The following is a 27,975-nucleotide window of genomic DNA, read 5'->3' on the forward strand; positions in this document are numbered from 1 at the left end:
CAGTTTAGGATCTGAGCCTATTTTTCCTGTTAGGTAAGCTCACAGGAGTTGGTTACACTGTGGTTTTACATGAACACTTACCTATACCTATATCATATGTGTCTGTGTAAGTGACTAATGGAATATACTTACTGCAGCTATTATTTTATAACACGGCATTGATTTTTTTTTCAGTGCTACTTGCTGGTCTGCCATAATGAGGAAGTCAGCATTCGGAAGAATGAGCTAATTTACTGGAAATCTACAACATTTCATTGACACTTTCTGAATAAAGGCCCCTGATCCTGCAAATGATTCTATGTGAATGCATTCCCATTTAGGTCAATTAGGCAGTATGCCCATGTGAAGTCAACCTAAGTGTGTGTGGGACAGGAGGACAAGGGGGTTTGAAGTGGATTTTTGCAAATGTTTACAAAATGTAATTCTTGTTGACTCTCAAACCTACAGTCAAATAAGGCATGGGGGAGGTGATGGGAAAGGAGTCATACAGTTCTGGCGTAATGACAGAATGTGTATAGTCATATTTCAGATTATAGCCAAGATGGGCAGGGGTGGTGTCCCTAGCCTCTGCTTGCCCGAAGCTGGGAATGGGTGTCGGGATGGATCACTTGATGATGACCTGTTCTGTTCATTCCCTCTGGGGCACCTGGCACTGGCACTGTCAGAAGGCAAGATATTGGGCTAAATGGACCTTTGGTCTGACCCAGTATGGCTAGTCTTATGTGCTAGAAAATAAAGAATTAAATGTTTTGAAGTTTGCTTACTATAAGTGATAGGGGGATGCCGTAAGTTGTGAACATTTAGAGCCACTATTCAGGGTGGCCATTAGTGTATAGTAAGGACATCGAGTCCGTGTAAACAGGAAATAAAAATAATCTCCAATTCACCTCAGCTAAGGAGGCCTGGGTCTCTGTAATCAGTACAGAGGGCGAAAGAGAAGAGTTCAATTTTTAAGATTTAAGTAGCAATTCTTATCCATTTCCTTTTCTCTTTTCCCTTCCCTTTAGAAGGGGCTCAATCTGATACCTTACAGACACCTCTCACCAAATCAAATCCATTTCAGATTTGTGCGAATGGCTGCAACTTGCTGTTACATATGTGAGTTTTGGAGGCAGACTGAAGATTTGGCCCCACACACTTATTTTACTTTATTTCTGTAGCTTTTGTCCTTTTCAAGAACTTTTAGAAACTGTTATTTGGAAAGAAGATAGGAGGGTCTGGCATAACTTTCTCTTCTTGTTTCTTTCTATGTGGATTTAGAAAAGGGGGGAGTGGGGAGCAGTGTATCACATCCCCCCAACTCCTCAATGGGAGTCATGCCAGTAACATTCTCACATCTCCATGTTTGATATTATTGAGGTGAAATGGCTGGAGGATTAAGGGTCTAGCTGAGTTAACCACAGTGGCAGAAGAACTACATGAAATTGCCGTAATTTTCTAAGCAGAAGTGGTGAATTATTGTCAGGATGCCAGCAGTCAGGGGATAAAAATGAAGTATCAATACAGTCTGTAATTACATGATCACATAGTATTTTTCCCACAGGACCCCTGCCTTTTCCAGAGCACTGGATGGAGGACAGGGAATAAATCAGGGTTGTGTAGTGAATGAGGATCCCTGTCTGATTTGTTGCAGCGGGTGTGAGGTGTGCAGTGACTGAGGCAGGGAATTGTAGGAATAGAAAGGACAGTCTCATGGTTTAGGCAGTTGAATGGCGCCCCAAAGATCTATATTCTTTCCTTTTACAGAGAGTTCTTATATGCTGCTGGGCAAGTCATTTAAACCAAATCCCTTGTTCCCCTGTCCTCTTATCTACACACTATATCCAGGGCAGGGTTTGTATGGTGTGCAGTAAAATAAGCCATGGGATCATACAATAAATTATGAAGATAAACAGAAATACTGGATAGCTACCAATTCAGTGAGCAACATCCATCCTATGCACTGAATGAGGCATGGGTCTTGTGGAAAAAATCATGTTCAAGAGCATACCATAAAGCATATGCACAAAGGGACTGAATTAAGGTTGCACAGGCAACCTTAATTCTGGCATTTCCTAACTTTTGAGTGCTTGACTTTGCAACCTTAACATTCTTTCAATGTAGTTTTTGTATATATCATTCTATATACAGCACATAAAGAGTTTATAATGGGAAGAGGAAATATTTCAAATGGATTTGTCCACCTAACACAAGAATTACCTGGATTTTATGTTTTAGATATTTTAAATATATTCTTATAATATTAAATATAAAACCATTTTATTTTTGAGAATAGTATACTGTGTTTATTCTAGACAAATTTTAAAAAGCATTTATGTTTTAAAGCCAAACAGGCTTCCTCTCTTGGATCCTCTCTTGCTTTGGCTACAATGTTGGAAGTTTTAGCAGAATGAATTCTTCTGCACGTATAACTGTAGTATACACCATGGCAGAAAGTCTTTGCTGAATTTAACAATGTAAATGGAACAGTATGACTGATTTTAATTTAATCATGCAAATTAAAAAATAGCGGTAATTATGAGTTTACTCCATGATGCCACTAGACAAATGTCTAATTTACTGTAAAACAATAATTGCAAATCCTAGAACTTTAGTATACATCTTTTTCCCTCTGGCACTAATAAGCAACACATTAGTGTAGTATTTTCAAAGTATTTATTATGGAAAGTGACTGACCAGTGATAAGCAACATTCTAGGTGAGCTTTGTAAACTGATAGTTTTTATTTGAGGGGAAATGCATACAAGCTACTTTGTATTTGGGTACATTCCCAAAGGCTAAGAAAATTTACAGTACTCTATAGTGGAGTTGCCACTCACAAACTTGATAAACAGCCGAGCATTTATATGGAATGCCTTAGTCATGGGAGAAGATTTTGTTTGTAACTCTTTTTAGAACCAGAGAAGAGGCTACACCAAATCCACCAAACTTTGTGGATGTTTAGACCCAGGTCAAAACTTTGCAGCAAGATCATAATGAATTAAACTGAAGCTCCAGGTCCAGGTTCCTTCTCCACCAGCTTTGAGAAAATTTCAATCCAGTTTCAAACTTTGAAGCTTGAAGGCCTCTCCATTTAAAATCTTTGGCATTCTCAGAGATAATAAGATTTCCCCAGTGACCATGTTCTATTCAGGTAGTTTTAGAATAATCAATGATTCTTAGACTTTTCAGGCCATCATGCCATTCAGAAGAGTAAGAGCTCAGCTGCCTGTGCCAGCCACTTCCAGCTCCAATTCATTCCAATTATCAGCTCTAACCTGCAGTGAGTTTAGCAAGTGGGTTTGGAGAAGTACCAGATGCACTGCTGGATAAAACTTCTGCATAAATGGAAGGTCAGCAGCAGTGATGACCTTGAGCCCATCATGAGGCTCATCAATAAAGTAGAGAAAAGGAACCACTCACAAAAGCATTAAGTAACCCTCAGTAGCGATTGGGATTCATTTGTCCTAGAGATCTTATATTTTTTCTTCTTTTTTTTTGTTTTTGTTTTTTAAATCAGTGACAATGGTCATTCTTTACGGAAGGATTTAAATTTCTCTGTAGGCAAACATGACTGTTCCGTTACCTCTGGCAAAGAAAGAATGGATTACTCAAAATATGCTATATTTTGTGAACTTTCACTACCACAAAAGAGGTCACATTTTTCACTCACATGATTCTTTCCCTTCCTATCAGCCAGTGCACACATCACAGGAGACAAGGCAGTTCGAAACATTCAGGCCCAAGGCAGTGAAGGCAGGTACTTGAAATTATACGAACAATTCTGTCCCAGACAGATCAGCTGGAAGCATATCAAGACATGAATCACTCAAGAAGCTTATTGTGAACACTAAATGGGGCCCAAAAAAAGAAAACAGGAGCTGGGGAAGTCACAAATGAGAATCTAGAGAAAAGGGGTTTGCTACTGTCTTCAGATGCAGACATCCAGAATTTTATGTATTTTTTTTTTTATTTAAAGTGAAGTTAGGTGCTTGCAACCAATGTAAGAGTTACAGCCCTGGAGACTTATAATACCTCTTCATAGGCCTGGTCTGCACACGACTTTTGTATGGGAATAACTATTTCAGTTAGGAGTATGAATATTTACCAGAAAAGTTATACTGATCCAATCCCTAGTGTGGCTACAGCCACAAAGAAAAAGTGAAGCAGGGACAGATTCAGAGCATTCTCTCTCTCCTGGGATATTAGAGATCTGAGCTGGATTCAAATAAAGGCTCAGTATCATATTGCCAATCCCTTGATCCCTTTTTTAGTAGTCTTTCTTCCAGCTAGGAAAATTTTCATCTACCAAAAAGCTGCCTTCTGAGAAGGAAAAAAAAAGTGTCATGGAGAAGACACAAAGCCTCCTGAACAAGTTGCTGTTGCGAGCTAAGGTGGAATCAGAAAAATACAGATAACAGAAGAACCTGTAAAACCTCTAATTAGGGCTTGTCTACACACAAATGTTGTACCTCTAACTATTCTGGTGCAGTTAAAACAATATAATCTCCTAGTGGTATATAAGGCCTACCAAATATCACTTATGCCTGTACGGGAAGGGGGATATAAAATATTCTAGTATAAGGAACATTTTTACTGATATGGCTGTAGCCACACTAGGGATTGGATCAGTATAACTTTTCTGGTAAATATGCATACTCCGAACTGAAATAGTTATTCCCATACAAAAGTCGTGTGCAGACCAGGCCTATGAAGGTAAGCCTGATACATGGCTGCAGCTGCTGACATAATTAAGAGTTGCTACTGAAATTACTCTTATGTCACAGGCAGAAAAATATTACTTTAAATGGGGAAGAAGCAGAAGAAAAAGATGAACACCCAAGCAGTAATGATCATGTTTTCATGGAAACATCTCTTGTAAATAAAGAAAATCAAAAAGGGCAGGGGGTGGTAGAGGGAGGAGACAGAAATTGTGTAATACCATATCTGCAGAATTGTTCTAAATAGAATGTTTTCCAGAGTTCTCCCTATGGTGTCAACAGCTCTTAAAAGCTTTCTTAGCAAGTTGTTATAGCTGGAGAGAAGCATAACCTGTATTATAAAGTAATTACTGGGGCAAGGGAAGAGAAACTCATCTGGAGCCAGTTTGGAAGGGTAGCCTTATCCACTTAATTTTAGGATGACTGGCACAAGCCATTACAGTGTCTCTTATACTAGTAATTTTTTCCCTCCATCAAAGTTTCAAGCTATTCAAACTTTTCCAAACCAATTTGGATCATCTCTAATTTTAATCTTGGGGTGCTGACAAAGCTGCAATCTGTTAATGTTTACCAGATTATTCATCACTGGACCAAATTCTGCACCCACTGAAGCCAATAGAAGACTCCCATCACCTATAGTGGGAGAAGTGTGATGGGCTGTTGCTTTTTTCATACTCTGCTAAAAAAGTAAGTTTTTAACCTGATAACTATTCTTGCAGTGCGCGTGGTCTTTAGCACTTCTTTTTTTTTTTACAAAAGTAGTTCTTAGATTTGTCCTTAAATTTCCCATTTTAGCAACTTAAAATGTTATTTAACATTTATAGTACAGCAGCACCGTAGGCCATAACCAGGCTAGGACTCCACTGGGCTAGGTTCAAATATATAGCAAGCGAGAGTCCCTGCCCCAAAGGGCTTTCGGTCTAAGACCTTGTCTACATTCGAAAGTTTTGCTGCTTTCACCATACCGGTACAGTTTAAGTGGCAAAAAAACCCAACCCTCTAGCATGGAAGCAGTTGTACCAGTATAAAAGTGGATACATCGGTATAGCTTATTTTGGTTCAGAATATCCTAACTGACATAGCTGGACTGGTAAAACTTTTCCAGTACAGACCAGCCCTAATATCCCAATCCTGCAAAGACTTACACAAGTGCTTAACTTTATGTACTGACAGCCCAGAGGCACCAACCATATTGAAGGATGAAACTTTTTAATCTTCTTGGCAAAGGCCCACCAATCTGCTTTAACCAAGCAACTACCAGCTTTCAGCATGACATTTTTGCTGGCATGTCACAGAAAAGATGCACAAAGGTCCCTGTAAAACATTCTGTTCATGCAGACTGAAGTTTCAACTTCCAGGATATTTTTAACATTGTTTAAATGATTTGTTCTCAAGCACTTGGCCACAGCTCAAGACAGTTCAATACCAACTGAATCCTTGTGCAGAATAGATTCTTTTGTTTTATTTCTCTTCCTTGAGCAAAGTTCTCAGTTAGCTGCCCAAGCAGACATGTAATAAAACAGACCAACCTAATGCAAAAGGTTTAGTGCGGTGATAGCTATGAGAGAAATAAATCACAAGAAATGATGGAGGGCATAGTCTGACACAGAAAAAGACCCAGGTGTATTGATCTTTTACCACCTCAGAGTCCAATCAACATTGAGTCATCAATTTAAGACCACTAAAGCCAACCATATTAAAGGATGACAGCCTAGAGTAATGGGTTTCCACAAATCCTAAAATGAAAGCAAATAAACCCCTGAGGAACCTTCCAATCCACATTTGATTCTATTTCTGCTCTTCTGCAGCCTTCATAAGCCCTGTAGGAGAAGAAAAGTTAAGACTGAAAAAAAGACCTTGTAGATAATTTCCCTTTTGGACTGATTTAAAAGACGAAATTCTAAGCTATTACGCTAGTGTAAAACTGCAAGTTACTTTGGATTTATAGGCTAATTTGGCTCTGAGTATACCTTTTTTGTATAGGACCTCATAAATTAAATAATAAAAATAAAAAGCCAGACAATGTCTCCCTTCCATGGTTCTGTAAACTGTGTGAGGCGGCATTTGCATGGAAATTTCCTCAAGGATTCTCCAGTGATGGGGCTTGCCTTCCTTCAGAAAAGGCCTGGGGCCTACCCCCAGACTTAATGGTTCCCCCAGAATCTGCAGGAGGCCAGGGTTATCTGAGTAGAAAACCTGTAAATGCTGTGAGGATAGGAGGGTGAAGATAAGTATGACCCATGCCCAACTACTCCTTCTTTTCTCTTGCCTCTTCTTTTATCCTGCTTCCCATGTGGAAGCCAAACTTCATGGAGAAGCCTCCTCAGAGGCACGGGGGAATGGTGGTACACTCACGAGCAGTCTTCTGCATGGAGCTGAAAGGTGCCCTTCCAAGCTGTGTCCAGAGGACACAATCTGTTCCCCAAAACACTTTGAACTGCATCTGTAACTGTGGCCTAAACGTTCACTGACTTCAGAGTTCCTTCCACCAGCAACAGTGAGATTATTATGTGTTAAGGATTTACAGTGACTTGGGCAATGTACAAGTTTGTTGATGCTCATGGTATACTGCAAAGCCCGTCTTTTCATGGGACCGTTGCGGAGAGACTGATGCTTGAAAGACAATATTTGGGGAAGGCAGGGGCTTTTTATTTTTTCTGGGCTAACAAAAATTGCTGTACATGAGGGAGGTTGCTGGTCAATTTCTGCTTATATTTTGATCCGTGCTATTAAATAATTGGCAATGGTGCCCACAGCTTGGGACTTGATGCTCTTGCAAATCTAAAATATACGTCCTGTATCTTCAAGTCAGGCAATATAACTCAATGAAACTGGCCTGGGGGGTGTCCCAAAATATCTGAGGCTCATTGTGCCTGCAGATTAAATACTTTCTGCAGCTGTTCTCCAACAAAAATCAGTGCTGTTATCTGATAAAAACAAAAATGAAGTCTCAGTGTATTAAAATAAATGACTCAGTGTCACAGCTCAGTCATGCATGAATGATATGCTGGAGATGTGAACAGACACTTACAAAATGTAATTACATTATCGTTTTGCTTCTGACCGTACATTTAGATAGCAGATTCTCTACCAGAATTGTGTATGTGCAGAGCAAAATAAAACATGCATTTCTAACTTTAAAGGGACACTGTTAATTTGAAATCTAGTCAATTAAAATGTAAGATTAATGTATTTTCAGGTTCTACAGCTACGCCATAACCCCATCATTTTTACAATGGTAATACTACCATTTCTTTACTTTAAAAAAAACTCTCCCTTATTTCTGCGTAAGAGACCTCCAACTGGCAACAGGGGAGAGTGAAAATGACCGTTGTCACAAATGCCGTAAAACGCACAAAGTAAGCAAGCAGAAAAGTTAGAGTCAGTTAAAATTACACTTCTAATGTTAGTATAAATTCACACTTTCTGTTCAAATGATTTTGAAAATTGGGAGTGAGGCTGGATTCTACCACTGTGAAGGAGAAGACAACAGCCAGCCAGTGTGGTTTAAGTATGTTGCTTTAGAATATGCCTAATTATTCTCTCTGGCTGAAAATATTTCACCTCCCTCCCTTTGCACAATCTCCTAACTTGGCTAATTGTGGAGACCTCCACAGAGGCTGTGGGTGGAACAAACTCCTCAACCAACCCAGAGGTGAACAAAAATCCTGGACATGGCAGCTCTCTGATCTCTGTGCCAGGGTTTTGGTTTACTGGATTCAGGTAGGCATGGCTCCTGTGGGCCATCCACCAGACTCCCTCTAGCTTAGTGGTGTCCAGCTTATTGGTGTCCAGTAAACCTCATTTCTCCTTTGTGAAGAGGAGGTGCACAGCAATTTCATCTCCACACCATCTCTCCTGGTGCTGCTGCTCTGCCTACACTCTCCACTTCATCTATTGCACAGACCAATCAAAGGACTTAAGTGATGCACAGGGCTTTGCACTGGCCACCTGCTCTTGGTGTAACATCATCCTTTACACTTATACACTTTCCCAATAGCTTTAAACCACAGCAGATTAAATTTTGGGGGAAAGAACTCTCACAGGTCCCCAGTCATAAATACGGAAATAAATACTGATACTATGTTTTGATACCAATCTGGAAGAATAGCCAGAAATACTGCATAGATTTACCTTCAGCTTCCTTACCCAAATGCGAACATCTGAATGCTTCTGCGTTTTAAAGACACCAATGTTTTCACTCTGTGTATTGTATCTTGATATTTTATAGCCTAAACTACAATGTTATACATTAGTAACCTCTTTTATTGATATCTAACTTATATGCATCAATCCTGTCCTAGCCCATGCCAAGATGGGAAGCAGAAACACTGGCAGATGTATTTTCTACTCCACAAAGCCTGCCCAAGGCCAAATTCCACAGGGAGGAAGGCAACGCATGGCCAACCTCACTCACACTGTTGCTCTTTTGAGAAGGAGCGGCATACACTCTTAGCTAGCACGTGCTATTGGGTGGCCATGCTTAGTAGCCCACAGATGATGCTCTCTTGAGACTGCATGTGATAGCTAGCATAAGAGTTTGTCTGCCTCCCTAGTACCTCAAACCAAAGGAATGCTACCTTGAAATCATGGTGTGCTGCTGAAGTGTGGGACGAGGAGGAGGAGGGAATTGTGCCCTTTTTCCTCCCACTAGTGCACCTGCATAGCATCTGTCAGGCTCTGACTGAACTAGGACAGAGCTAGGAACAGTCACTTTATAACATTTTAACAAATAGAAAAATTACAGAGCTAAATAAGGTTGGCTTTCAACTAAGGAGACAATGAACACTGGAGACCCAGCTGATGAGAAAGTAGCTAATGGTAATAGATCTAATAGGAATTGCAAGAGCTCGAAATTACCTTCCTTGTGCCACCAGTGCTGCAGTGAGCAGCAAGAGCTTTTAATCATCATTTTAAGAAAAGCTGCTCTCTGGGTTTATGAGTCATGGGGGACCTTATTCAAAGGCAATGGGAAAATCTTCAATCAGGAAAAGAATTAATGGCTTGATGTCATCAAATAGCAAATGGCTGACTTGGTAAATGAAGAAAGACATAACCAGCATAGTAATGTTTTTGAAAGTGCTTTATAGGGCCTAAGACAAACCCCAGATTCAGAACCACCCTTAAGGGGAGTTTGTATATTATAGATACAATCGAATAAAACATTTTAAAAAGTGACAAACTGGATCCCACGAGAGAGAAAGCAATGAAACCATGTCAGAAAAGGGTATGAAAGATTTATTACATGTTACAGGTATTTCAAGGGAGATCCCATGAGATCTGCAGAAAACTCAAGAAGAATTATCTTGCAGTGAGACATACTACCTATGACAAATGGTCACTACAAAATGCAATCTTCCTTGGTTATTGGTACCATGGATCTGACATTACAGAGGATTTAAGTAACCAGACAGTGTCCCCCCCCCAAAAAAAAAACCCACACACCAGTAGTTGCATATCCAATGTGTGCATCCAAATGTAGATGAAAATACTGCAGAGACTCAGCCTGGGATTCTTACCATCCATAGGCAGCGGCTAGGCATGTGTGAATGAGGTCAGGTAAAATGAGAAATATCTGAACCATCTGCCAATTTTAGACCCAAACTCAAACCAAATCCTCTCTGTAGTGTTTAGATAAGAAATTCCTCTTCGCTGGATGCGCCAGAAGCCTCATGAGGACATTAGCTCTTACAAGATTTCCTGCTCAAAATGCAAACTCATGCTGATTGCAAAGTGCAGATAAGATGAAAGTTTTGATGCATCTAAGCCTCCCATCTGACTTCTGCCACCATTTTATCCTCCCGGTTATCTTCACACCTTCCGGGCTGCTGCTTATATTGGGAACAGACTCCCTCCTCCCGTGAGCCAAAAGAACATCCTTTCCTCTTGCCCTATATCCCTTCTTGCATCACAGAAGCTCATCAGTGCTAATTCCCCACTAAAAGATCATTCATTTTTACTAAATATACAGATAAAAAACCCACACATTTTCATAGTTTTAAAAGTGAAAACTCTTTCTCTTTCTCCCCAACTCACTTACATTCACTGTTGTGTTTGGATCTCTCAAGATGAGGACACACTATGGAACGTGTTCCTACAATTGGCTCCACACAAGTGGACACTTGTGCTCTTGCAGAGCCCCAGATCCATATTAACAGTGACAGAGGTGCAGCATTACAACAGAATAGTTGGTTTGCGGGCCTTTTTTTTTTTTTAAGAAAGCTTATTTCCATCTTCTAATGCACAGTATGGTGACATACTAAGGGAGGCTGGGCCTGTAAAATCAAGTAAATTGCAACATATTCTGAAGAAATGTACACTTTGACTAGGTTCATGGTAACTACACAGTAAGCAGGTGATGACTCCAACCTGTTCCTAAGATAGTGTGTACACACATACACACACTTTTCATCCTGTCTAAATGTATCTTCTTCCTGGGTAGATGCCACAGACCAATGACCATTGTGCCGGTCAAGCCTGGCAAAGGGAAAGTACAGCTTTTCTTATCCCTTAGCAATGTCACAAAAGGACGAGAACTCCACTTAGGCGGGCTAAATTCTCAGCAGATGCCTGCTGAGCTTCCTGAGAACTGGCTTTTTGAAGGCGTATAACATTTTAAATCTCCCCATCTATCAAAGGCACTTCCCCTCATTAAGGCTATTTAGATGCAAAGTTTTAAGCTGCAGATGCTTTTGTCACAACACCATCGAAAACGTGCGGAGAGAATTTTCAGAAATGGGGAAAATGTATTTCCTATTTGTACTTGGCACTACATTACTGAAAATCTCTTCTGGTAAAAATCAAATTGAAGTTAATTGAGTGGCACTGTTATAACTGACAACAGAATTTGGCCCAGTGCTGTATCTTTAATTATATTAGTATGTTTCAGAATTCTTTTGTGAACTAAAGAACAGCAACCCTCTTTTGTTTAATCCTAACTGAAGAGAAAAGGACCTCGCCTATGTCATCTGTCTTCCAACTCTTTGTGCTTCTTACTAAATAAATATGTTTCTGTAATACTGCGAAGTTGAGGTTCATTTCTAAGATCCAAGACTTTTTTTTCATTGAGAGAACAGTTCATACTCTTTATATGAAGGACAACTATATTTTCCTATAGTTATAATTGATAACATGAGGAAAAATCACTTAACCTAATGTCACACTTTCTAAAAGATGGAGTTTACCCTGACTAGCCTGACAAACCAATAAGCACATATAGAGGCTGAAGGCAGACAGAAACTATTTGTTTTGTTGACAAGCATTAAACATTCTTGTTGTAAAACAGGCATTTGCTATCAGCCAGAAAGATAACACCGTCTGAAAGAGAGAGGAACTTGGTACATCACTGGAGACAGTACATGGAAGGAAGAATCAAATTAAAAAAAAACAACTTTCTTTTACCCTGCTTTTGAAACAGCATTAAACTGCTGAAGGAGAAGCTGTGTGGTCTAGTAGACTCAGCACTAGATTTGGACTGAGGTGAACTGAGTTCTATTCCCCATCTGTAAAATGGGTAGAATGATTCCGAACTCCTTTGTAGAGCAATTTGAGATCTACAGATGAAAAATGCTGTAAGAGCTAGGTATTATTATTATTAAATTAATGTGATTATACTAATCCAAATACAGGGACAGAATCTCTGGTCTGGCCAAAAGTGACAATGGAAAAGGACTAGGGAGGGGAGAGATTAATAGATTCACAGAGTCCAAGGCTAGAAGGGACCATAGCAATCAGTTAATTGGACCTCGAGTACAACACAGGCCATAGAACTTCCCCCCCACCCCAAATTCCTCTAGCATATATTTTAGAAAACATCCAATCTGGATTTAAAAATGGTCAGTGATGAAGAATTTACCACAATAAATTATAAATTGTTCCAATGGTTAATAACTCTCACTATTAAAAAATTATGCCTTATTTCCTGTGTGAATTTGTCTCGCTTCAGTTTCCAGCCATTGGATTGTTTTATAGAATCATAGAATCATAGAATATCCTTTTGTCTGTTCAATTGAAGAGCCCATTATTAAATATTTGTTCCCCACATAGATACTTACAGACTAATCAAATCACCACCTAACCTTTGCTTTGTTAAATTAAATAGATTGAGCTCCTTAAGTCTATCACCATAAGGCACGTTTTCTAGTCTTTTAATCATTCTCATGGCTCTTCTCTGATCCCTCTCCAATTTATCAACATCCTTCTTGAATTCTGAATATCAGAACTGGACACAGTATTCCAGTTGCAGCAGCACCAAATACAGAGCTAAAATAACCTCTCTACTCCCTCTTAGGACTCCCTTGTTTATGCATTCAAGGACTGCATTAGTCCTTTTGTCCATGGCTTTGTACTGGGAACGCACATTCAGTGGATTATCCACCATGACTCTGAAATCTTTTTCAGAATCACTGCTTCCCAGGATAGAGTCCCCCAACCTTTAAGTATGGCCTACATTCTTTGTTCCTAGAAGCATACATTTACATTAAGCTACATTAAAACACATCTTGTTTGCTTGCTCCCAGTTTACCAGCTGACCCAGATTGCTGTTCATTAGTTACCACTCCCCCAACTTGTGCCATCTGCAAATTTTATCATTGATAATGTTGCATTGTCTTCCAATTCTTTCTTCCAAGAACTGATTCCTGCAGGACCCCATTAAAAACTCACCCAATTGATGATGATTCACTATTTACAATTACTTTGAGAGCTATGAGGCAGGCAGCTTTTATTCCATTTAATGTGTGCCAAGTTAATTTTATATCATTGTAGTTTTTAATCAAAATGCCACGCCTTACAGAAGTCTATATTATTTCAACACTATTACCTTTACCAACCAAACGTGTAAACTCATCAAAAGAAAATATCAAGTTAGTTTGCTTTTATTATGAGATTACAACTTTTGGATGATAAAAATAACAGTGATGTAATATTCTTAGACTTTTGTAAGGTGTCTGACCCTAGTACCACATGAGATTTTGATTAAAAAGTACAATGATATAAAATTAATATGGCCTGAGGGTTGTGTGGAAGATGGCTTTAAGCTTCAGGAGAGGAAGGATATTCCAGTGATGAGAACACTTGCCTTGAATTTGGGAGGCTCGTGTTGAATTCCCTTCTTTGCCACAGACTTCTTGTGGGACCCTGGGCAAATCATTTAGGTTCTCTGTGCCTACTTCTTCCCTACTACACAGTGAGGACAAATGTATTAAAGATTGTGAGGTGCTTAGCTATTACAACAAAATGTAGGGCCATGTAAGTCTCAAAGATAGGAAGTATACTGAGCATGATTCTGATGTTACACCAGTGTTACTAACCTGACTTTAGCAGAGTTGCTCCTTATTAAAACTGATGTTATAGAAGAGTGAGGCCAAGAGTTTGTTCTATGGTAAAGCAATCAAGAGCATGTTATTTTTCATGGCTTTCTGCAGCTTCTCGTTTTCCCTGTTTCTGTTTAATTCCCCAGTATCTACAATTGAAAAGTGCCTGAAAGTTTATCTTGTTCTCATGGTGTAATATCCAGCATATTACACGAGATGTCCAAAAATGTGTATCACTCCAATATTGCAACTCCACACAAGTGCAGAGATAACATAGAAGTGCACCTAGAAACACAAAGAGATGGTGGTTCCTTTCAGTATTAATGTCAAGTAAATGGCCATGCCAGCTGGAGAGTTTTGCCACAAGCTAAAACTTAATTGCAAAAATGCTTTCAGTGTGCAATATTAGTACAGTGCCTGTACTTTGCATTTTTCCTTTTTTAGGAAATTTGCCTTGTCAAAAATAAAGGGGGTAAGTTAATGCCAATTTTATTTTATTTTATTTTTAAAAGAAGTTTTGGCACCAGTCTTGACAAGACGAGTTCTCATGGAAAGTGTAATTTAAAATGCAGGCAGTGTACCAAGAATGGACTCTAAAACATGGTTGTTTATGACATTGGACACAAACAGATATATAGTACTTTGTTATTTAAAACATATATTTTCCAAAAAAGACAAATAGATGTTAATGTGTCTAATGAGAAAAAAAACTTTCCATATATACTGCAACTTACCAGCACACTTAAGTTGCAAACAATATAGTTTACCAATAATAAACTGCAGGAAGACCTCAACACAGGAAGATGTAAATTTAAAATAAAATTATTTAGTATCTCCAGCTGTAAGGCAGTAATTACCTGACTATGAGATAGCTGTACTGGGATGAAGAGAACCAAAGTAGAGAAGATAATCATTCTACATCTTTGTTTGACCCAATCACAGAAATGGAATCATTAAAAGCTCTAAGGGATGTAAGCAACATGTAAGGGAAGTGAAAACCTCCCTTAGAAAGGCTATCTTATCCGTCATTCTGAAGTATACAATACTCCAGCCATTTAATGAGAACCTTTCACTTAATATCAATGATCTCACCAACGATTCCCCCACCTCCAACATCCCTTTCCCTAAAAGATAATGACTGGAAAACTCTACCAAGGCATGATCTCCAAGAACATTTTAGATGCCTCACAATCAGGTATTAGACTGAGATGTGATCTACAAACAGCACTGATGGACAATCTCCTTATGGACAGAGGAGATATGGCTATGGCTATATTATTATAGTAGCCTTTGGCATGATTGATCACAAGTTGTTGCTGATTCACATATCAGACTTAGCAGGAGTGGAGGGTGGAGTACCTGAACTGGTTTCGCTCATTCATTTCAGCCAGATCCCAGGCAGTCAGGATGAGTAACTTCTCCTGTTACTTAAAAACACTGAGGAATAGCATTTCTTCATCTTTAGTGGATATTATGAGATATAGTCTCTAATGGTAAAAAGATGCTAACAGCCACCCCGGCCAAACGTATATACAGACTTATCTCCATCAACAGGCACAGTGAGCACCACCAAGCAAATGTGTCAGGGCCTGACAAAAATAAATCTATGCACAAAAAGCTGTTAGTTCAAGTTGAAGCTAGCTGAGAGAGACGTGATGCTGGGAAAGGGAAACAGTTTGAGAAGCTGGCTCTCTACTGAAGGCATCTGCCCTCTCATTGTCAAGGTAGTGCCTAGCCTTGAGGTCTTGTTAAGGATCATTATTAAGGCTGCGTGTCCGTCACGGAGGTCACAGAAGTCACGGATTCCGTGACTTTCTGTGACCTCTTCAGCGGCCAGCATCAGCAGTTTGGGTGTGTGGGAGGGGGCTCAGGGCTGGTGCAGGGGGGTTGGGGTGCATGGTGGTCTTACCGGGAGGGCTCCCCAGCTCCAACTGGCATGTCCCTGCAGCTCCTGGGTGGAGTGGCCAGGGGGATTCCGCGCGCTGCCCATGCCCGCAGCCCCCACAGGCTGTGGTTCCCAGCCAATGGGAGCTGCGGAGCTGGCACTTGTGGCGGGAGCAGCTTATGGAGCCTCATGCTGCCCCTCCCACTAGGAGCTGCACAGACATGCTGTTGGAGCTGGGTAGGGAGCCTGCCAGCCCCACCAACTCTCCTCCCTCCCAGCACCAGAGGGCATCCCGGGGCATGGACCACTGCCGCCTCCTTCCCCTCCCTCCCAGCACCAGTGGGGGTCCCAGGCCACGCACCATCACCCGCCTTTCCCCAGCACCAGCGGGGTCCTGGGTCACCACCCCCAGCACCTGGGGCCTGATCTCTCTTCCCCCCCTCCCCCGAGCACCCGCAGTCCCCCAGCCCAAGTTTTACTTAGGATTATATAGTAAAAGTAAAAGACAGTTCACGGGCCATGAATTTTTGTTTACTGCCTGTGACCTGTCCATGACTTTTACTAAAAATACCTGTGACTAAAACATAGCCTTAATTATTATTAAGCAGAGCATAATTTTTTTCTGAAACTTTTTTCCATCCCAAAAAGCAAAAAAGAGTGGTGTCAATCAAAACATTTTACCAAGCTGTGCTGATTTTGGCAAATTGTTTTTGATCAATAAAAGAAAATAAATAACGAAAAAAAATTGGAAAAATCAAAACAAAATGTTTTGCTATTTGGGCTAGACTCACAAAAGGACTTAGCACCGTTCACAGAATGGAGGAGGAGGTTGTCATCTGATACCTCACATCCCAGTGGTTGGACACTCAGATGGGATATGACCTGGCGATTGGCTATTCTGAGGAGGATCTCTCTCCATCGCTCATGGTCCTCTATGTGTTCACCACCTCCTAAGTAAGAGCCCTGATCACCAGGCTCTAAAGTTGTTCCCTTTCTCTCTCTGGCCTAGTGAGCACTTAATTATTTATACAAAGTGAAATAGCTTCAACAGGCAAGATTGAGAGAGACCCACCCCAGAATAGCCAATGCCTGGCAGCTAGGTTATAGTTAAACTTTATATATTCTAGCACCCTTTACCTGGGAGATTCTGGGTCAAATCCTGGTCATTGACTTAAATGAGGCCAGAATTTCATCTCACTTCTCTCACTGCAATGTACACAGTAGGGATTCTGCAGTAGCCACATGGTTACCCACACAGAACATCTCAAGCACTAGAGGCTGGGCAACAAAGAATGTAGGTAGGTAGGAAGGTAATAGGCATCTATATAAGACAAAGCCCCAAATATTGGGACAGTCCCTATAAAATCAGGACATCTGGTCACCCTACAACTAACCCCCCAAACTGAATCTTCCTCCTGAAAACTTATCAAAATGTAAAGGTGCAGTCCACGAGACAACAAACCATGACATATATTCTAACTTGGATCTGTACGCAGCATCTCTCTCGGCTGTATCTGAATGCTGCATGCAATATGTACTGTAGTCTGCATACCATATATGGCAGGAAAGAGGAGAGCTCATACTGGTGTTAAAACTGGAAGTCAGGAGACCATGACTCTTTCCCAATCTTTAAACACACACTTATTGGTGACCAAATTAAAATTCATCCTCTCATTCCATCCTATGGCTCAGTTTTCCCAGTTGATAAAATGGGATAAAAGTAGTTACCTGTCAAAAGGGACATAGTCAAATTTAGTTGATAATGGCTGATATTTACAACAGTCCAGAGGGCCTTCTCAAAAGCTCTGTGTACCACTTAAGCCCTCAACACAAGTTAGATGTGGACTTGAGTGGTGTACAGCGGCTGCACCATGCATAGGGGTAAATCTGTATTTGTTGAGCACTTCTGAGATGGAAGATGCTTAAGAACTGCGCAGTATTACATAGGTTCTGATTTTGAAACACAGGTGCCACAGATATGCACATGAAAACCTGTGATTATTTGCTCAGATGGGCATTTATACATGACAATCAGAGATTAAGGGGTGTCACTGCCAGATTCATATGTGCATATGGCTGTTTGCATCACAAAAATAAATATATTTGCACCATCAACGAATACAAATACCTTTTGCGCCCATGTCCATTGCATCCATGTGAAAGTTTTGCCTATAAAATGAAACTAATGGACAAAGACTTTTCCTCTAGTTTTATGAGCAAAAAATGTTTTTGTCTTAGACCTCTTCACAAACTCCAAATGTCACTAAAGAGGCAACTAAAACCAACAGCAATAAAAACCCTAACACAATAGCACTCCGTAGGGAAACTGCAAACATTAATTCACAAATATTTCATGCAATTCAACTAAGTTTGCATTGTAATTTCATTGGGAATTGCATTACAACTATTGCAGTCAAAGGCAAAGCAGTGGCAGTAGGATTGGGTTTTTAGGACTCGATTCTATGCTCACTGCAGTCAGTGGCAAAGTTCCCATTGACTATCCTGGTGTAGGATCTGGGCCTTCGACCATACTCTTTGTGGTAGCATGTACTAGAGACAAAAATAAAGGCACACCAGCACAGACTTCAGAAATAAAAATCATAACAAAAAAAATCATCACAATTAAAGTGATAATTTTCCAGGTTTTTCTAGTTGTGCAGTAAGAAATTTGTAAAATGAAACATAAATTTTCGATTTCTCTAATAAGGCCGAATTCTTAGATATGCTGAGCAGCCACAATTCCCACCAAAATCGTTCAGTCGGTGTGCCTAGCATCTCTGTCAGCAGCGTGCTGCATGAAAGAGTCTCGTCAGTCAACAATGCAGCCGCTAGCACTACAGACCTTCCACTCCAGGCTCTGAGAGCCCCTCTCTTCGCTTCTGCAAGCTAGCAGTTAGCGTATACCTCACCTTGTTACAGTTGGGTGCTCACTCCCTTGTCTTCTGGACGCCAATCGATGTACGTCGATCCTCTGTCGCAGTGGAAGCAGTGCACCCTAGTTCACCAGCCTCCCTTCATTCAACACCCTTTAGTGCAAGGCACTTGGTCATGTCTATGTAAAATCAAATATAGGTTTATTTAGCAGAGCTAAAGAAAAAGATCCAGAAGAGATGCAAGTAAAAGGATTGGAAACACCAGGTTACAGATAAAATAAAAAGTAATCTAGGACTTATACTTAACAAGTTCCTTTCCAGTCTAATAAGGTATTTCTCACCCACTGGTCAGACCGTACAGTACTTGTCCAGTACAGAGTGCTGGGATCCACCTTCCATGCTGGCAGGCTGTCACCTCCATAATGGACATCATCTTGTACCCTTTCTTCTTTCCTTATACATTCCCAGATTTTTTGTCTCTTTTCATAATCAGGGCATTTCACTAACTTCAGCTCAGCCCTGAGGGTCCCATATTGAGAGTCTTTTCTTGGTGTTCTTTTCTCTTTGTAAATGCTCAGGCCTGCACCTGTCCAGGCTGTAAATGCAGGGGTTAAGAGATGTTGATTGTCCTCAACTCTTGATTGAGTTAGCTCTGAGACCTATCCTGCCCTGGCTGACATGGTTCATCTCCAACAGTTTTGGAACATAATATTCTACATATCTGAAAATATTTCCTGCACAAACATCTTGCAATAACCATGATGATCAGCTAGGTCTTATCTTTCAGAAAGAGAACACACAACCTCCCCACTTTGGTGAACTATTGAGAAGCTGGTCAGATGAAAGTGTAATATGCCTGCCTGGGAATGCCTATATCACCTAGATCCACAGACGGCCACAGAGCAGATAGAAGCTGTTGCATAGCCTTTTCCCACATCGGTGTGCTAAAAAATAGAGCTTGCTACTATTTCTTAGGTTTCAGAGTAGCAGCTGTGTTAGTCTGTATCCGCAAAAAGAAAAGGAGGACTTGTGGTAGCTTAGAGACTAACAAATAAATTTGTTAGTCTCTAAGGTGCCACAAGTCCTCCTTTTCTTTTTACTATTTCTTAGTTTGCTATTTCTGTGAAATGCAGGAGAGTTTTCTCGTCTTTTACGGGGGAAACCCTCAGGTCTTGAATACAGTGGGACACTGTTGTAGATATTCGACTCTCTGGAAGCCTCTGAACATTTTTTAACCTCCAGTAAATAGGTGCATGAATGTTTTCAGCAAAGTACCTTCTTGCTGCTTCACAGAGTCATCCAAGAGTAAACCAAGAAAATGTCTCTTTTTGAAGAGACAAAGCTGAAGAAAAGAGTTTGACGTCTGTATGCAGCACCAAAAGGAACCTCAAAGAATGGACATCATGAAGAGAAGGGAGCCACGGAGACTTAAGTGGGCATCTGTGAAAAGCATAAAACCTTTACATGAAAAAGAATGCAGCTGCCACAGCCAGCAGCTCAGAGTCAGCTAGCCAGTAAACTGTCTGTAGGAGCCAATCAATAGCGTAAAGGAAGTTTCCAAGATCCACATCTTTGGTAAGTATTTTTGCAGCAGTTGTATAATGTTTTTAATGTGCATTGTTAGGGTTTAATAGTCTATTATAAAAATGATGATGACTCATGGAGAACTTTGAATAACATTTTATTTAGGAAAAAAATCAGTGATAGATCATATTTTGGTATGCTGTATTTTTAATTTCCTTCCTGTTTATTACTTGGGAGATCTGCACAAAAACAATATTAGTGTTTTTAAGGAGTTCATCTTCTCAAGCAAGTAATTCTCCACCCAAAGTGCCTTGCATACTTCTGATGGTATACAAATGATATCACAAAAAAGGATAATGCGGTTATCATAGGAAATGATTAACACATACAATTAAGGTTTCAGAGTAGCAGCCGTGTTAGTCTGTATCCGCAAAAAGAAAAGGAGTACCTGTGGCACCGTAGAGACTAACAAATTTATATGAGCATAAGCTTTCATGAGCTACAGCAAGTGAGCTATAGCTCATGAAAGCTTATGCTCAAATAAATTTGTTAGTCTCTGAGGTGCCACAAGTACTCCTTTTCTTTTTGCACGTACAATTAAGTGATTCTAGAGTTGGGTTAAGAGAGAAACATAGCTCTTGTAAAAACAGGCTATTTCTGCCCCTTTGAGTGAAGGAAAACTAAACATAAATATACAAAGCACAACATACTCTGTCCTTGGTGTGCACACTCACAATTACACATTTCTAAAACCAAATGTTTACCAAATGTTTTTTCTTGTTTTTTAAATGAGGGATCAGATGCGCTTTAAAATATAACAATTCACTTTAAAGCCCTTGCATTTCTGAGGTAAAAATAAAAACCTTACCAAAGCTGCAGCCCTGGAAGCTTCCTCTGCTCAGTTGAATGGCTGCTGCAGACAATTTACTGTCAAACTGACTCAGAGTGCCTGGATGTGGCACCAACAGTCTTTTCAGATAAGGACTGACATCTATACTTACACATAACACAAAATTTAAAAACCAGCAGTGGAGGCCTGCTGAATCCTAATACTATTCCTCTGCGTCTGCCCATGGGAGAGTTGGGAATGCCTTTCCTCCTTCCTCCAGCATACTGGTGTATGGTGTCAGAAGAATGCTCTGTGCAGGGCAAAAATATCCACCACATAAGTCAAATGGAAGAGTCTGATCCATTGTCAGATGAGAGTTCTAAGACAAATATATTTTTTCATTACATAGAGCTTAATCCTACAAAGTGCTGAACACTCCTGTAAAGTGCTGAGTGCCCTCAGCTCCTATTAAAGTCATTCGATTCCGTATAGGGGTGCTCAGCACTGTAGGATTGATCCATATTCTTCCCTTGATCTGTGCAGGCAATGTTCATTGACATCAATGGAGGAACTGCTGTGGATTGAAAACCATATATGGCCATTAAGGTCCATTTCCAGATTGACTTGTATATTCCACAAGGTCGATTTTCAATTAATTTTAAATAATTCCATATGTGACTCACTCATGCTGGATAATTCAAGCAAAAACATTATTTATCAATGTGGATTAAACTCTGTATTTCACAACTCTGCCAGTATGTGTTAAGAGTGTTGGAGTCCAAATGGCTAAGGAGGGGAGATTGGTAATGGAATGTGAAGGTTTTTAATTCTTGATCACCAGTTCAAATCTGGCCCAAGGTCACTAATGAATGAAAATATGTTGTGACCATTTGACAGATGTTTGGTTGTCATAGTGAAATGAGTTGCTGTTCTCAGTCCAGTTTGTAGTGGGGAGGTGTCCACATGCCAAAACCCTTCATTATAATTGGAATGAATGATGTTGCCTGTCTCAGGGAGGCCAAAAACTGAATGGGCATGGAGAACATGAAAACAGGACTGAGGTACACTGCTGCTACTTCACTTTAGATAAACAAAAAGATCCACGGCTGTAAATCTAATGCTATTAGCGAACACTACCTTTTATTGGACCAATTTCTGTTGGTGAGAGAGACAAGCTTTTGAGCTTGAGATGTGAAGAACACCACTGTGTAAGCTCAAAAGCGTGTCTCTCTCACCAATAGAAGTTGATCCAATAAAAGATATCACCTCACCCACCTTGTCTCTCTAATACCCTGGGATCAACACTGCATTAGCTAACACTAACATTCAATATTTTTTTTAAGTCTAAGGTATGTCAGAAGATATAATTTACAAAGCACAGACAACCGGAGAACCTTCTGATAACCCACAGATGATGGTGTTAACTGGGCCCCCAACATTTACTAAATAGTCTTCTCTTTGGATAATATAATACTGTTACCCCTTAGTACAAGCAACTTACCCAGTTTTCAGGGCCTTGCTCGGTTGTTTCCATTAGGAAAAACTGAAGATATGAGACAGGTATTTCTTGGTTTAATGTTGTATATTTACAAAGAACCCAATGTACCCAACGTCCAGTTTCCTGAACACAGTAGGAACAAACAGCAGGAGGCAGATTCCTTACTCACAAATCCAAGCCAGCTAATACTCTGCCCAAAAAGAAGTTCTCTCTTTTGGCTTCCTCCCGGAACCATACCCACCAGTGCTTGCCTGTTTTTTTTCCTGGCTTTCTGGTGCTTTCTGCTCTCACACATACAGACACACACAGCTCCACCAATCAATGCTGTAGTCCCTGCATTTGCATTTCTTACTCACGCCTTCTGATTTGGTCTAGCATCTTGTGCAGGGGCTTCTATTGTTTCAGCTATCATTAAACAAAAGGGCATTTAATTTCTCCCTCATTTAATGAAAGGTGGCTAGCAGGTTCAATGAGGTTTGTGACAGCCCATAGGTCAAAACACACTTGCTAGCAGCCACCAATATCCTCCAGCATAATAACACTGTTTCATGTGGCTTCCAGTTGACATTTCCACTTTTGATCAATGCATAACTCAAATATGGACAACAAAAACCTCGAGATTTCACAGTTTTTCAGAGATGGCCTCTTACCAATAGAATCAACGTCTGTTCCGGAATCCAGTACCAATCCTCTAAGCACTTCAGCTGAAATGTCTGTCCAAATGAAGACAATGGAGATTTTGCTATAGACTTCAGTGGGGCCAGGATTTCACCCTTCATTATCTACTAGTAGTTCTGATGATTTGCTATTGAAATATGGTTGCAATTGCTGAGGGGATTGTAACTTTTAATTTCCAAGTTGGGTGCAAATAAGATATCAATTTTAATGTGTATTAACAGAGATTTTCTATTTAATGCCCTTCATGTAAAAAGAAAAAGAGAGAGAAGTGCAAGTGTATTTGTTGGTATGTCGTATCATCTGATGTAGCAATCAGATTTTCAGATGAAAACAATGGGGTCTCATGTGAATATCTTTTTTTTTTCATACCAATGCCGCTCAAATTATAATGAGCTTCCTGATATTTTCATAGCAATGTTAGTGGTAAAGATGACAACAACAACATAACAATTTCTGAAACCTTTCTAGAGGTATGGCTTAGAACAGGGGAGGGCAAACTATGGCCAATGGGCCAGATCCAGCCCGTCAGGGCTTTCAATCCGGCCTGCGGGATTGCCAGTCCCGTGGCGTAGTGGGGCTCAGGCAGGCTCCCTGCCTGCCCTGGCCCCACACCACTCCCAGAAGTGGGTGGCACCAGGTGCCTGCGGCCCCTGGGGGGGGGGAGGGGCAAAGAGCTCTGTGTGCTGCACTCACCTGCAGGCACTGCCCACCGCAGCTCCCATTGGCCAGGAATGGGGAACCACAGCCAATGGGAGCTTCGGGGGTGGTACCCACAGGCAAGGGCAGCACGCGGGGGAGCCGCCTGCCCCACACCACCCACAGGAGCCACTGACGGACATACTGGCCACTTCCAGGAGTGGCACGGGGCCAGGGCAGGCAGGGACCCTGCCTTAGCCCCGCTGCGCGCTGCTGCCACCCCCAAGCCACTCAAGGTAAGTGGTGCCGTGCTGGAGTCCTCACCCTGAACACCTCCTGCACCCCAAACCCCAACCCCCTGCCCCCCTCCCACACTCCACACCCCTTCCTGCACCCCAACTCCCTGCCCTGAGCCCTGTACCACACTCTGCACCCCAACCCTGAGCCCCCTCCCACACTCCACACCCTCTTCCACACCCCACACTCCCTCCCACACCTCAACCCCCTGCTCCAGCCTTAGCCCTACATTCATGACCTTGCATACAATTTCCCCACGCAGATGTGGCCCTCGGGCCAAAAAGTTTGCCCACCCCAGTTTAGAAAGTAAATGTTTAATTATAATACCTAAGGATCTACTAGAAAGGTATTCAAATGACTTCATTACTAGAAAAATAGTGGTGCCCTCACAAGGGTTGTCTTTTACTGTAGGAAACAAAATTGCCAAAATAATATAAGCCAATGATAAATATTTTTAAAGACAATCAGCATGGTTTGTAAAACTCATCCACTTACCATCTGTAAAGTAATATCTCAAATGATCTTTAATATATTTTGTTATCTTGCAGATGGAACAATTTTACAACCCATGTTGGAGGACTTCAAAATACTGCCTACCACACATTTATATTGGTTCACTTTGTGAAGTATTCATCTATCCTTCTAATATTTATATGGCCTTCATTATCACAGTGGCTAATCAGCATTAATGAATATACCCTCATCAAAAACACTCTTATAAGATAGCGAAGTAGTAGCCTCATTTTACAAATGACTCAGTGAGGCACAAAGAAATTGACTTCCCTATGGTCACACAGGAAACTTGTGGCAGACCAGGAACTGGATCCAGATTTCCTGAGTCCTAGTCCAGTGTGCTTTAACCACAAGGCTGTCCCTCCTCCTGCATACAAGCCTCTAATTTTCTGACAATACAGTCACATCCATGTTGACAGGTTGAGATCATGAACAAAGGAGGAGAATTTCAAATCATGATTATGCAAAACAAAAGGCACGTGAGTGGAAAAACTTTCTTCAAACAAAAGATCACCAATAGCACTGAAGAAAAGTCATTTGTGTAAACGTTCCCCTTTCTTCCATTCTCCAAGAGTGGAACTCTCATTTTGGTATTAGCACTGCAAACAATAATTCTTAATGATTCCTGAAGCACGTATGGGTTTGGTTTTTGTTTTTTTTTTTGGTTACAGACATTATTCCATTTTGTCAATATAAATAATACTAGTCGTAGTTACAATACAAATCAATTTTTGAAAAGGTCTTGGAGAACATCTGAAACCTTATGGGTTTCAAATCAGAAAGGAGTGCCAGCCAACTGTGGAATGGTCTCACACTGGTTTCCAAACCAACTGAATGGCTGAAGAGCTGCCAGGCTTCTGCCTAGCTTTATTAACTGAAGAGGAGCATTACTGAATCTCAGTTAACTGAGAGATGCAGCTACCTGGGGTTCAGTTGAGGAAAGTTACATTGAAATTAATAGATTTTCTTTGTATTTCTAGTGGAAATATAGTTCAAAATTCAAGGTCCTTGAAATTCTGCTATTTAAAATATATACCTACTACAGGCCTCTCAAAACACTCATTATTTAGCACACATTGCCTTATGAAACACTTTAAAAGTTTGTCAATCATTCAAAAATTTAGCAGTGACAGAAATCTGACAGTTGAAATGACTTGTTTAGATTTCATGAGCTCATAAAAATGGATCTTCTTTGCTGTGTGCATTATGGTTATATCTAAATTTTGCTGTCTAAGCCATCTTTCATGAGGATCTATTGTATCCTTCTGTTGAATCTCTACTAAAGATGATCATGGGAACAGCCCACCTAGTAAAAGAATGAACTCTCTTCAAAAAATAGATGTTCATGTTCATGGGTCATCAATTTCAGCACAGTTGACAGAGAATTTTATACTGAGGGGAGAAAAACAAACAGTGCACCAAGAAAGAAGATACTGTCCCTACCAGTCTAAGTAAAACAGCTGGAATGAAGCACGTTGTACAGTTGGATTACCAGCAGCTCACAAACTATAAAGCTGTGCATATCTGACAAACAGATATTGGGTTTTAGGCATGTGAATTAGCCAGACCAATGCTGGAATGGGGAGAAAGGAACTGCCCATGATGATTGCACAATATTTCATTCTTTTCAGCAATGTAATTTATCTAGGTTGTGCATTTGCCAAAAGACATGATGCATTTATAACAAATCTGGATTATTTGTTCCATTGTTTAAGGAGATGGGGCTATATCTAAACTGACTACATAGACAGCTTCAGTAATCCTTTGCTAACTTTTGACCACATCTTTCTCAATAGTGATGGATATTGTCATAAATATAAAGGGAAGGGTAACCACCTTTCTGTGTACAGTGCTATAAAATCCCTCCTGGCCAGAGGCAAAACCCTTTCACTTGTAAAGGGTTAAGAAGCTAAGATAACCTCGCTGGCACCTGATCCAAAATGACCAATGAGGGGACAAGATACTTTCAAATCTGGAGGGGCGAGGGAACAAAGGGTTCATCTGTCTGTGTGATGCTTTTGCCGGGAACAGATCAGGAATGCAGCCTTACAACTCCTGTAAAGTTAGTTAGTAATCTAGCTAGAAAATGAATTCAATTTTCTTTTGTTTAATAGCTGGTAAAATAAGCTGTGCTGGAGGGAATGTATATTCCTGTTTTTGTGGTTTTTTGTAACTTAAGGTTTTGCCTAGAGGGATTCTCTATGTTTTGAATCTGATTACCCTGTAAGGTATTTACCATTCTGCTTTTACAGAGGTGATTCTTTTAACTTTTCTTAAATTAAAATTCTTCTTTTAAGAACCTGATTGATTTTTCATTGGTCTTAAGATCCAAGAGTTTGGGTCTCTGTTCACCTGTACCAACTGGTGAGGATTGTTATCAAGCCTTCCCCAGGAAAGGGGGTGTAGGGCTTGGGGGGATATTTTTGGGGAAGAAGTCTCCAAGTGGTCTCTTTCCCTGTTCTTTGTTTAAAACGCTTGGTGGTGGCAGCATACGGTTCAAGGACAAGGCAAAGTTTGTACCTCGGGGAAGTTTTTAACCTAAGCTGGTAAGAATAAGCTTAGGGGGTCTTTCATGCAGGTCCCTCATCTGTTCCCTAGAGTTCAGAGTGGGGAAGGAACCTTGACAGATATATATTCATATAAATACTTCATATTTAATAGATGACATTTGATAAGTATCATGCAGTGGGCCAAAATTTATTCTCATTTACACTGGCACAATCCCATTGAATTTTACTGAGAACAGAGTTGGGTTCAGCATGTTTATTCTGCTTATAAGAACAGAGTGGTCCAAATTCTGCTCACTTAGACTGGTGCCACTCCACTGACTTCAGTAGGGTTGTATCATTGTACCTAATAACAGAACATGACCCACTGAGAGTCTATTATAAAATCGTCTCCAGTTGGAAACATCCCGTTGCCTTGTAATTAATAGGTATGGGTATGGGCAAACCTCAAAACATTGGTCCAGATAGTTCAAGTAACCAAAAGTTAGATGATTATCCCAACATCTTTGGGCTACAAAAACTGGGATGCACATTTTATGAGAACAGTGTGTCATGAAAGATTTCTGCCTCGAAGGCTGGAATTACTAGAGAGTTGTCTCTCATGTGGTCTCAGCACTTCCACTTTTAAGTTATATGTTTCTCTCTCACTTTTTTTCATAAAAAATTTATACATATGAAATGTTTAACATCCACTAACTGTAGAAACACTTTGGTTATATAAC

The sequence above is a fragment of the Caretta caretta genome, chromosome 3 (genome assembly GCF_965140235.1).
Source record: "Caretta caretta isolate rCarCar2 chromosome 3, rCarCar1.hap1, whole genome shotgun sequence".
NCBI classification, from domain to species: Eukaryota; Metazoa; Chordata; order Testudines; family Cheloniidae; genus Caretta; species Caretta caretta.